We start from the raw sequence: 10,476 nt of genomic DNA on the forward strand, positions 1-10,476 counted from the left end.
GTTTAACTTGTTTTTCTGTTTTTATCTGCTTTATTCTTTGAACTACCTATGAGATTTAGATAGGTGTCTCTTAAAAAAGAAAAAAAAGGTTAAAAAGTGATGATACATGACTGTAATGAGAATAATGAATATCATACATTTATAACTAACCATAAATTATAAATATTTGGATAGCATGAAATTGACTTAATGACAAATACTTCGTGAAATAGGTCACACATAAGTATATTAATACAAGAATAATGAATGCATTATACTAATAAAGACATTATGTTTAAATGTTTAGATTGATCTTTTTGTGCTGAAGCCAGATCTCATGCAAGTCAGGCTACAGTATACCTTATATTTATTTATATTTTTGTGATAGTTTGAGTGCAATTAGTCCCCATAAGCTTGTAGGGAGTGGCACACTATTTAAATGTTTGGCTTTGTTGGAGTAGGTATGGCACTGTTGGAGGAAGTACATACCTGTGTAGATGGACTTTAAGGTCTTATATATGCTCAAGCTACAGCCAGTTGTACAGTACTTTTTTTCCCCTAACGATCATGATGTAGGTCTCTCAGCTCCAGCACCATGTCTGTCTTCACATTACCATGTCCCGACAAAATGATAAGGACCTAAACCACTGAAACTACAAGTCACTCAATTAGATGTTTTCCTTCTTAAGAATTGCTATGGTTGTGGTGTCTTCTCACAGAAATAGAAACCCTAACAAAGACAGCAATAGAGGAAGACTTTGAATTTCCAATCTACCTGTCTCCATCTCCCAACTGATGGAATTATACTCATACACTTACATTGCTTGATGAGTTTGTTCATTTATTTTTAATTGAAAAAAATATGTTTAATTTAAATATCTGAACTGAAACCACATTCAGTAATATTACCCAAGCAAATGCTAACATACTGGATATTATGCACTTTGATTGGATTAAGGATATAGCAGTATCTGTAATATCTGGATTAAGGAGCTGATTCTAAGGTATTAACTCTAAGTTCCTTGTACTCCTATCAGTTTACAAAAATTATGAAAGATAGATGAACATCTCTGTTCAGCATGGTGCCCCTGCCTCTAGTCCCATCCACTAGCTGTGCTGAGTTTCCAAGGCAGCTAGGTAACTCCAATCACTACCTTTCTTTCGCTTTCAGTAGCTTTCAGGTTCTTCCACTTATCTGATCCTAGTGTAAGCACTGGCTGGTCGTAAGGCATGTTTAGGAATTCTGGTTGATTTTCTCTTGACACTTAAAAATTATATTTTAGAGATTTTTAGAAAATAATATGACATTCAAACATTCTGTATATTCATATAGTTGAGAAGGGGGTCATGGTTTTCCATGGAGAATGCTCAAAATCAGAATTTTTTTTTAAGCAGACTGAATGTGAGATTTATTACTGAACATGATTTGGTAGGGTACAGGAGAGCACCGTGAAAGCCCTCAGGAGTGTAGGGCTCGCCACTTGTCCAGGGGACCACGATTAGGAATATATTTGACCCCACAGCCATCAGGAATGAGCCGCTTCTCAGCTACCATGTCTTCAAATTCATCTGCATTAAACTTAGTAAAGCTCCATTTCTTTGAGATGTGGATCTTCTGGTGGCCAGGGAATTTGAACTTGGCTCTACGAAGAGCCTCAATCACATGTTCCTTATTCTGCAGCTTAGTGCGGATGGACATGATGACCTGGCCAATATAAACCCTGGCCACTGTGCCCTGGGGCTTCCCAAAGGCACCATGCATACCTGTCTGGAGCCTGTCAGCCCCAGCACAGGACAACATCTTGTTGATTCGGATGACATGAAAGGGCTAAGCCTCACTCGAATATGAAAGCCATCCTTGCCACAACTCTTTACCATGTATTTGTTGGCATAAATACGGGCAGCCTCCAGAGCTTCGGAAGAATCTTTAAGTTATTATGTAGCTTCATTTATAGATTTTAATTTTGTCACTTTTAGAGGGATACTTAAATTATTCATTCAGTGTTATTTCATCTTTAAAACCTTCACACAAGATTAATCTCCATCTCTTAAAATCTGTTCAAGATATTTTTCTTACTGGGTTTAAAATTGCACTCTATTGTAATGTAGACGGAAGTTTCTGTCCTGCCAGGTTCCACAGCCATTCAGTCCCAAAGAAACACACAGAGGCTTATACTATTAATCACAAAATGTTTGGCCAATTAGCTCAATTTTATTATTTACCAGGTTTTACAACTTAAATTAACCCATAATTCTTGTCTATGGTCACATGGCTTGGTACCTTTCCTTAGTAAGACATTCTCACTTTCATCCTCTGTGTCTGGCTGGTGACTGGCTCTTTGCCCTTCCTCTTTCCATAATTCTAGTCTGATCACCCAACCTATATTTCCTGTCAAACTACTGGCCAATCAGCACTTTATTAAAGAATATGAATGACAAGTCTGTGCACAAGGGCATTATCCCATATCACCAAGCTAGAATAAAATTATCAAACTCTATTTAAATACTTTTGAGGATATTGTTAATAAGCTTCATTTAAACATTAAAAATAGAATTATAATAATATAAATGTAAGATTATTTCCGTAAGTTCTAAAAAACTGTTTTTCAGACACATAAACACACACTCACACATACACGCATTAATTAATTCTGAGGAAATACTTTCTTACAATTTTGACACACCTTTGCTTTAAAAAAAGTTCAGGTAACTAGATCCATATTTAGTTTTCTTGTAGCAAATTTCAGGTTGAAGACCCTGTAAGAAAATTCTTAGTTAAAATTTTATGGATTATTTAGTTATTTTATTTACCAATAAACTAAAAAAGCATATGCATAATAAAGGTACTATTTTTGTCAGTGTGTGTATTCATTGTAAAATTTCACTTCAAAACTAAACTTGTATGAGACCACATTTTAATGCAGTTAAACATTAATATGTTTCAAATAAAACAGTTTAGAATCACCATATAGAGCAAGAATGATCACTAATCACAGTATATATTGTTGGGAATAAAAAATTGGCATAGATGCAAATTTGAAAGTAACCCAGCAATTTGTACAATTGTCATCTATCACCCAAGGGGATTTGATCAACATTAATGACAGATGTAGAACGTAGAGAGATATTGGACTCCTTCAAATACTTTGAGGTCTGACAAAACTTTTATAGCCTTGGTGTAAATGACAGAAAGTTGAAATACATAACATTCATGACTAATAAAGATTGATGTGTGGTAGTTAATCTGATTCATTGCATTGTGCAATAGAAAATTAGTCATCTAAGATTTCTGTGACTAATCAATGCAAAAGCAAACATTATTAAGAATTATTACATAAGAGTTAGAAATCGAAGAAAAAGTATAGAAAACTGTGATAGTAATAAATTGTTTCCCAAACAGGGAAAGTGTATTCTTTTGTTTGGGAATGTTTTAGGATTAGGCAGAGGGTGGTTGAAGGCTGGGGAAATTGCCATGAAATTGATCAGTTCTCAGGACTTTCATGTTCCATATCAATGCAGGTTGTATACACTGTAATTGTATCATACTGGCTCAACTGGAGTAATTTTGATGCACAGTTTATGAACAGTTCCATCAAATAGGGGTCCTTAAAGCCCTGTGACGTGCCTCTCACTGAATCTGGATGTGTTAGTTATAGACTTTCATTGCTAGAGTTAATTATTTGATCAGCCGTATTAAACTCAGCCATGCCTTTGCTATTAATTAGGCCATGTTCTTTTGTTCTCCCATTTACATGGTCAGTTACTGTAGAGAGTTAATTCTGATTTAACCTATAAGTTACTGTTGCTTTTCTTTTGTTCTTTGTTACTTCATGTTTACAAAAGGGGTTATCTGAGGTGATACTTTAGGTCCAAACTTCTTGGTAGAAAACACCATTAACAACTTAGTCTAGTTTAATTAGTTGCATTGGAAATAGAAATATAAGTAAGACTAGTGTGTCTTACATATTCCTGTAAGCATTTTGAGGAGCAGGTGGTCTGCATTTACTGGCCCACAGGTTTCACCCTTGTTATCTGTCTTGCTTCATTATCTCAGAGCCAACTAGAACCTCCTTTATTTGTATTCTATAGTGCCTTGTACTCTGGCATTTTAACCCTTAGCCCTTAAAGTACTGTTTAACCTCAACCTCTGTTCCCATTGCAACGTATGTGAACAACTTACAATTTTCACCATCAGCTTTTTGTTGTTGTTATTAAGTTCTACATCAAGAAAAAAATTATTATTATGGAAATTTTTTTCTTTTTTTTTCCCATTTTTTTTTTATTGAGAAAAGGAGAAAAAAAAATAAACAAGTTTCCACCTCCTCCCAGCCTCCCATTTCCCTCCCCCTCCTCTCACCCTTCTCCCCCTCCCCCAACTCCTCTCCCCCTCCCTCTCCAGTCCAAAGAGCAGTCAGGGTTCCCTGCCCTGTGGTAAGTCCTAGGTCCTCCCCTCTCCGTCCATTCCAAGGAAGGTGAACATCCAAACTGGCTAGGCTCCCACAAAGCCAGAACATGAAGTAGGTTCAAAACCCTGTGCCATTGTCCTTGGCTTCTCATCAGCCCTCATTGTTCGCCATGCTCAGAGAGTCCAGTTTTATCCCATGCTTTTTCAGTCACAGTCCAGCTGGCCTTGGTGAGCTCCCAATAGATCAGCTCCACTGTCTCAGTGGGTGGGTGCACCCCTCGTGGTCCCGACATCTTTGCTCATGTTCTCCCTCCTTCTGCTCCTCATTGGGACCTTGGGAGCTCAGTCCAGTGCTCCAGTGTGGGTCTCTGTCTCTATCTCCATCCATCACCATATGAAGGTTCTATGATGATATGCAAGATATTCGTCAGTATTGCTATAGGATACGGTCATTTCAGGTTCCCTATCCTCAGCTGCCCAAGGAACTAACTGGGGACCTCGGCTTGGGCATCTGGGAGCCAATCTAGGTTCAAGTCTCTTGCCAACTCTAAGGTGGCTCCCTTAACTAATAATTGTGCTTCCGTGCTCCCCTATCTAACCTTCCTTTATCCCAATCCTCCTTTTTCCCCAAGTTCCCCCCATTCTCTCCTTCTCCCTTTTCTCTCCCCATCTCCCCTTACCCCCATCCCACTGCACCCCCAAGATCTCAATTTTCTCCCCGGCAATTTTGTTTACTTCCCATAGCCAAGAGGACAACTATATGTTTTTCCTTTGGTTCACCTTCTTACTTAGCTTCTTTGGGATCACCAATTGTAGACTCCGTGACCCTTGTTTATTGCTAGAAACCAATTATGAGTGAGTACATCCCATATTCATCTTTTTGGGTTTGGGTTACCTCACTCAGTATAGTGTTTTCTATTTCCATCCATTTGCATGCAAAATTTGAGAAGTCATTGTTTTTTTACCGCAGCGTAGTACTCTAATGTGTAGATATCCCACACTTTCTTCATCCATTCTTCCATTGAAGGGCATCTAGGTTTTTTCCAGGTTCTGGCTATTACAAATAATACTGCTATGAACAGAGTTGAACAAATGCTTTTGTCATATGATAGGGCATCTCTTGGGTATATTCCCAGGAGTGGTATTGCTGGGTCCAGGGGTAGGTTGATCCCGAATTTCCTGAGAAACCGAAACACCGATTTCCAAAGTGGTTGCACAAGATTGCATTCCCACCAGCAATGGATGAGGGTACCCCTTCCTCCACAACCTCTCCAGCAAAGGCTATCATTGAAGTTTTTTATTTTAACCATTCTGACAGGTGTAAGATGATATCTCAAAGTTGTTTTGATTTGCATTTCCCTGATCGCTAAGGAGGTTGAGCGTGACCTTAAGTGTCTTTTGGCTATTTGAACTTCCTCTGCTGAGAATTCTCTATTCAGTTCAGTGCCCCATTTTTTAATTGGGTTAATTAGCATTTTAAAGTCTAGTTTCCTGAGTTCTCTATATATTTTGGAGATCAGATCTTTGTCTGTTGCGGGGTTGGTGAAGATCTTCTCCCAGTCTGTAGGTTGCCTTTTTGTCTTGGTGACAGTGTCCTTTGCTTTACAGAAGCTTCTCAGTTTTAGTAGGTCCCATTTATTCAACGTTGCCCTTTATGTCTGTGCTGTTGGGGTTACACATAGGAAGCGATCTCCTGTGCCCATCTCCTGTAGGGTACTTCCCACTTTCTCTTCTATCAGGTTCAATGTGTTCTGACTGATAGTGAGGTCTTTAATCCATTTGGACTTGAGTTTTGTGCATGGTGATAGATATGCGTCTATTTTCATTCTTCTACAGGTCTTAAAAGAGGTATTACATTTGGTATAGGTGATAAATATTCATATGTGAACCAGACTTTACATTGAAGTAAATGATATTCTTGAAAGAGAAAGTTTAAGAAAGCTTTTTCCTTTAAGCATTCTCTTATCATATCGAGCAGTATTTGTCAAAGAAGTGTTACAGTGCCATTTTTATGCAGACTCGAAGAAGACAAATATAGTAAGAGTGACAATTTCATCAAAATTTTCATTAACTGATTTATCTTTATTTTTCTCATTATTGTTAAATGAATTTATGCATGAAATTTATTTGATTCACTTTACCAATGCTAAAGTGTATGAAGTCTGCTTGTCAGTCTGTAAAGATAATTGAGATAAAAGTAAGGCAGAGGAACTAGAGAGTGACTAAAACCCAATAGTATAGCAATTAATCCAATTCTTCCATTCAAAAAAATAATATAAGGCAATTACATATTTTTAATTTATTCTTTAATGGTTGTGTCTGAAATTAGTATCAGTTCCAAATTTTTGACAAGATTAAACATAATTATAAATCTTTATACAGTAAAATAATCATAATTACAGTGCTTGTGCCAACCTGTTCCAAATAAATGTTAAAAATATTGAATTAAGACTATTAATATTTTAAAAATGTTTTACTGGAGAAACTTTCCAGCCCTATAACATACCCCATACAACATTAGGAAATTGCTTTTTAGATACTATTTGCTTACTAGTTTACATAAAATAAATCTATCATCTGTATAAAAACATATAGGAAATAATGTTAAGCTAACTAAAAAGCTGTCTTCTATGGAAAGGCTACAAGTTAATAAATAAAGAAGTAGCCGGGCGGTGGTGGCGCACATCTTTAATCCCAGCACTTTGGAGGCAGAGGCAGGCGGATCTCTGTGAGTTCGAGACCAGCCTGGTCTACAAGAGCTAGTTCCAGGACAGGCTCCAAAACCACATAGAATCCCTGTCTTGAAAAAAACAAAAAAAATAAAATAAAATAAAAAATAAAGAAGCACAATATTTTTCTGTCTATGATCCTGTATGCCCTTGGGGGTTGCTGAAGGAAAATAAATGCAAACAATTCAAATTATAATTCATGTTTAAGAATATTCAGATATTCCAGAAAAAGTCAGGCAAAAAGAAAACTGGCAAAACTTAATTAAAAATAATGGTAAGGCAAAATGCAAAAATAACAAATGTTCGTTTCCAAGCTTTTCTAAACTTAGATAAGATACAAAAATTAACATTGGCTTTTGAAAAGGTTTTGTAAAAATATGTGATGTTCTTTGAAACGTCATAATTTTAAGCTATTAAAATCGTTTATTCCTTTCTTTTTTAGTTAATTGATTAATTTATGCTACATCCCCATCACAGTTGCCCCTCTCTCCTTTCCTTCCAGTCCCTTCCAAGACCCATGCACTCAGGCCGCCATGCATTTCTCTGTCACTTCTATTCAGAAGAGGGCATAGGACAGACCTCCCATGGATATCAACAAAACAAACACGGCATAACAGGTTGTTTTAACACCTTGCCTGTATTAAGGCATGATAACTCAGAGTGATGACTAAGGGTCTCCAAAGCCTCTGAAAGAGTCCTACAGGAAGACCAAGCTGCACAACTGTCACATATATGCAGAGAGCGTGATCAATCTCCTGTAGGTTCCCTGATTTTCACTTCAATCTCTGTAAGCATCTCTGAGTTTAGGTTGGTTGATTATTTACATATTTTTGTGATATCCTTGACCGCTGTGACTTCTATAAATCTTCTGCCCTCTCTTTGGGAGAATTCCCCAAGTTCAGCATAGTGTTTGCCTGTGGATCTTTGCATTTCTTTTCTCCAGTTCCTGGATGATGTCTCTATGACTGTTGAGCTAGGCACCAAATATCTTTAGGCATCATTATTTTGACACCTTTTCTATAGACGAGTTTGCTTCTACAGGGGTGACTCCAACTAAGCTCTCTGTCATAAGCATGAACCTTCTGAGACCAGGCAAGACTGCCAGTGGAGGTACTAGGAGACCAAGCCAGGCCCACCCACGTAAACTTCAATATACCATCTTACATGCCTGTGGATGTATTGGGGTGAGGGTGACTCAGAGATTGAGGGATAGGCCAACCAATGGTTGGTCCAACCTGAGACATATGCCATGGAGTGAGCCCATTCTTGACACCACCTGAATGATGGAACCCAGAGGCTGGAGGGCCCACAGGTCCAGGATAAAATCAAATGGAACTAGAGAAAAATTCTTTCTCATTTTTACTGACAATAAAATGAAAAGTGGTAAAGAACTAGAAAATAACTCTTTAAAAACCATTAGCTATGAATAATTTTAATACAGGAATACATAGATTGTTATAAAATACTGGAAATACAATATTTTAAAAATTGGATTAAAGAAATTATTGAATAAGAAGTAGTTTTATTAAAAAACATATTCAATCAATTACTTCTGTAAAATTGCATTGCAAAGCCTTCTTGGTATGTATCATTCTGGCTGTTTGAATGTAAGTGACCCCCGTAGTCTCATAAGGAATGGCAAAATTAGGAAGTGTGGCTTTGTTGGACATGGTATGGCTTTGCTGGAGAAATTGTGACACTCTGGGGCTAGGCTTTGAGGTTTCCTATGCTTAGGATAACTCCCAGTATGTCAGTCAATTTTCTGTTGCCTGCAAGATGTAGGACTCTCAGCTAAATGGTCCAACACCAGGTCTCCCTTCATGCCCGTCATGCTCCTCATTATGATTATAAAGAACTGAACCTCTGGAATTGTAAGCAAACCACCCTAATTAAATGTTTTATTCATGAGAGTTGTATTTCATGGTATGTCTTTATAGGAATAGAAGCCCTAACTAAGATAGTTATTTAACACAGAAATAGGTGATAAAATGTAGAGGATGTAGGCAAAAGGGCACATGAATCAGGAATTTAAATTTAATTTTTTTCAAGGATCAACTCTGTCATATATATTTGGCAGATATATGCATCAAACATAATTTACACTAGAGACTAATATCCTAATAAAGGCTAACAGCTTGAGAGTAGGCATTCTAATTTTATAGAAGTTCATTAAGGTAATTTGGGACTAGGCATGTGTATTTCAGTGACTTTTTCAAAAATTAAATTATTTTAACATTAAACGTCTATATTTGATATGATGTGAATAAGTACCTTTTCTTAGATAAAGGCTGGGCAAGCAACCCAGAATGAGGAATAGGTTACCAAACTCCAGTCAAAGTGTTAGGGGCAACACCTGCTCCCACCGTTAGAAATCCCTCAAGTAGATCAAAATATGTATTTGTCATATATATGTAGAGGTTGTTCATTGGTCTCATGCAGGTGAGACCATGGTTATCACTTTAGACTGTGAGCTCGTTTAAGACTGAGTTCCTACTGTGGGTCTTCTTGTGATGACCTTGACCTGTAAATCTATAATAATCCTTCCCACTTTCTTTAGCAGATTCTAATGTTTGACTGTGGGTCTCTACATCTGTTTCCATGGTTACTGGATGAAGGCTCTCTGATGACAACTGAGGTGGTCACCAATCTATGAGTATAGCAGAGTATCATTAGGCATCATTATGTTGACATTTTTTCCTTCAATTGTGTTTGCTTTCTTCCTAGATCTTTGGGCTATCCAGCCTTTGGGTACTGACATTCCTGGCAATGTCAGAGCTGTGCTTAATCTCATGGCATGTTTCTCAGAGTGAAGAAACGATTAGTTGGCCTCTATCTTAATATAGCTCTGTGATATTTTTATTTGCAATCTTTAGGCAAAGACGGCTTGCTTGTTTCTGGCCACCCAGATCTGCAATAATCAAACAGAAACTATATTAATTGAAACACTGCTTTGCCAATTAGCTCATGCATATTTCTAGCCAACTTTTACATTTTGAATTAATCCATTTCTATTAATCTATGTATCATCACAAGACTTATGGTTTACCAGTAAGGTTCTGTGGCATTTGTCTCCTTCAGCAACTACATGGTGTCTCCCTGACTCTGTCTACACTCTCTCTATATCTTTTTTAGTTTGGCTATATTCATCCCTGTTGGAAACAAAAGGCAGATTTATTCATTAAACAATAAAAGCAACGCATATACAGAAAGACATCCCACATCACTGGTTTATTGGTAAGGTTCCTGCCAGTGTCTGCCTCTTTCTATGGCTACAAGGCATCTCCCTAACTCCACCTTCTTTTCTCCTCTATTTCTGCTTAGAATTCCTGTCTTGCTCTGTTCTGCCCTTCTTTATGCCAAAGC

General features: G+C 37.3%; 1 pseudogene; it reads right to left on the reverse strand.

The window, feature by feature from the left end:
* Positions 1-1,438: 1,438 nt before the first annotated feature.
* On the reverse strand, positions 1,439-6,353 carry LOC121458753 (annotated as a pseudogene).
* Positions 6,354-10,476: the final 4,123 nt, after the last annotated feature.

This window comes from Microtus oregoni, unplaced genomic scaffold (genome assembly GCF_018167655.1).
Source record: "Microtus oregoni isolate MIOR12 unplaced genomic scaffold, Mior012 000001F_ref0000356, whole genome shotgun sequence".
Taxonomy (NCBI): Eukaryota; Metazoa; Chordata; class Mammalia; order Rodentia; family Cricetidae; genus Microtus; species Microtus oregoni.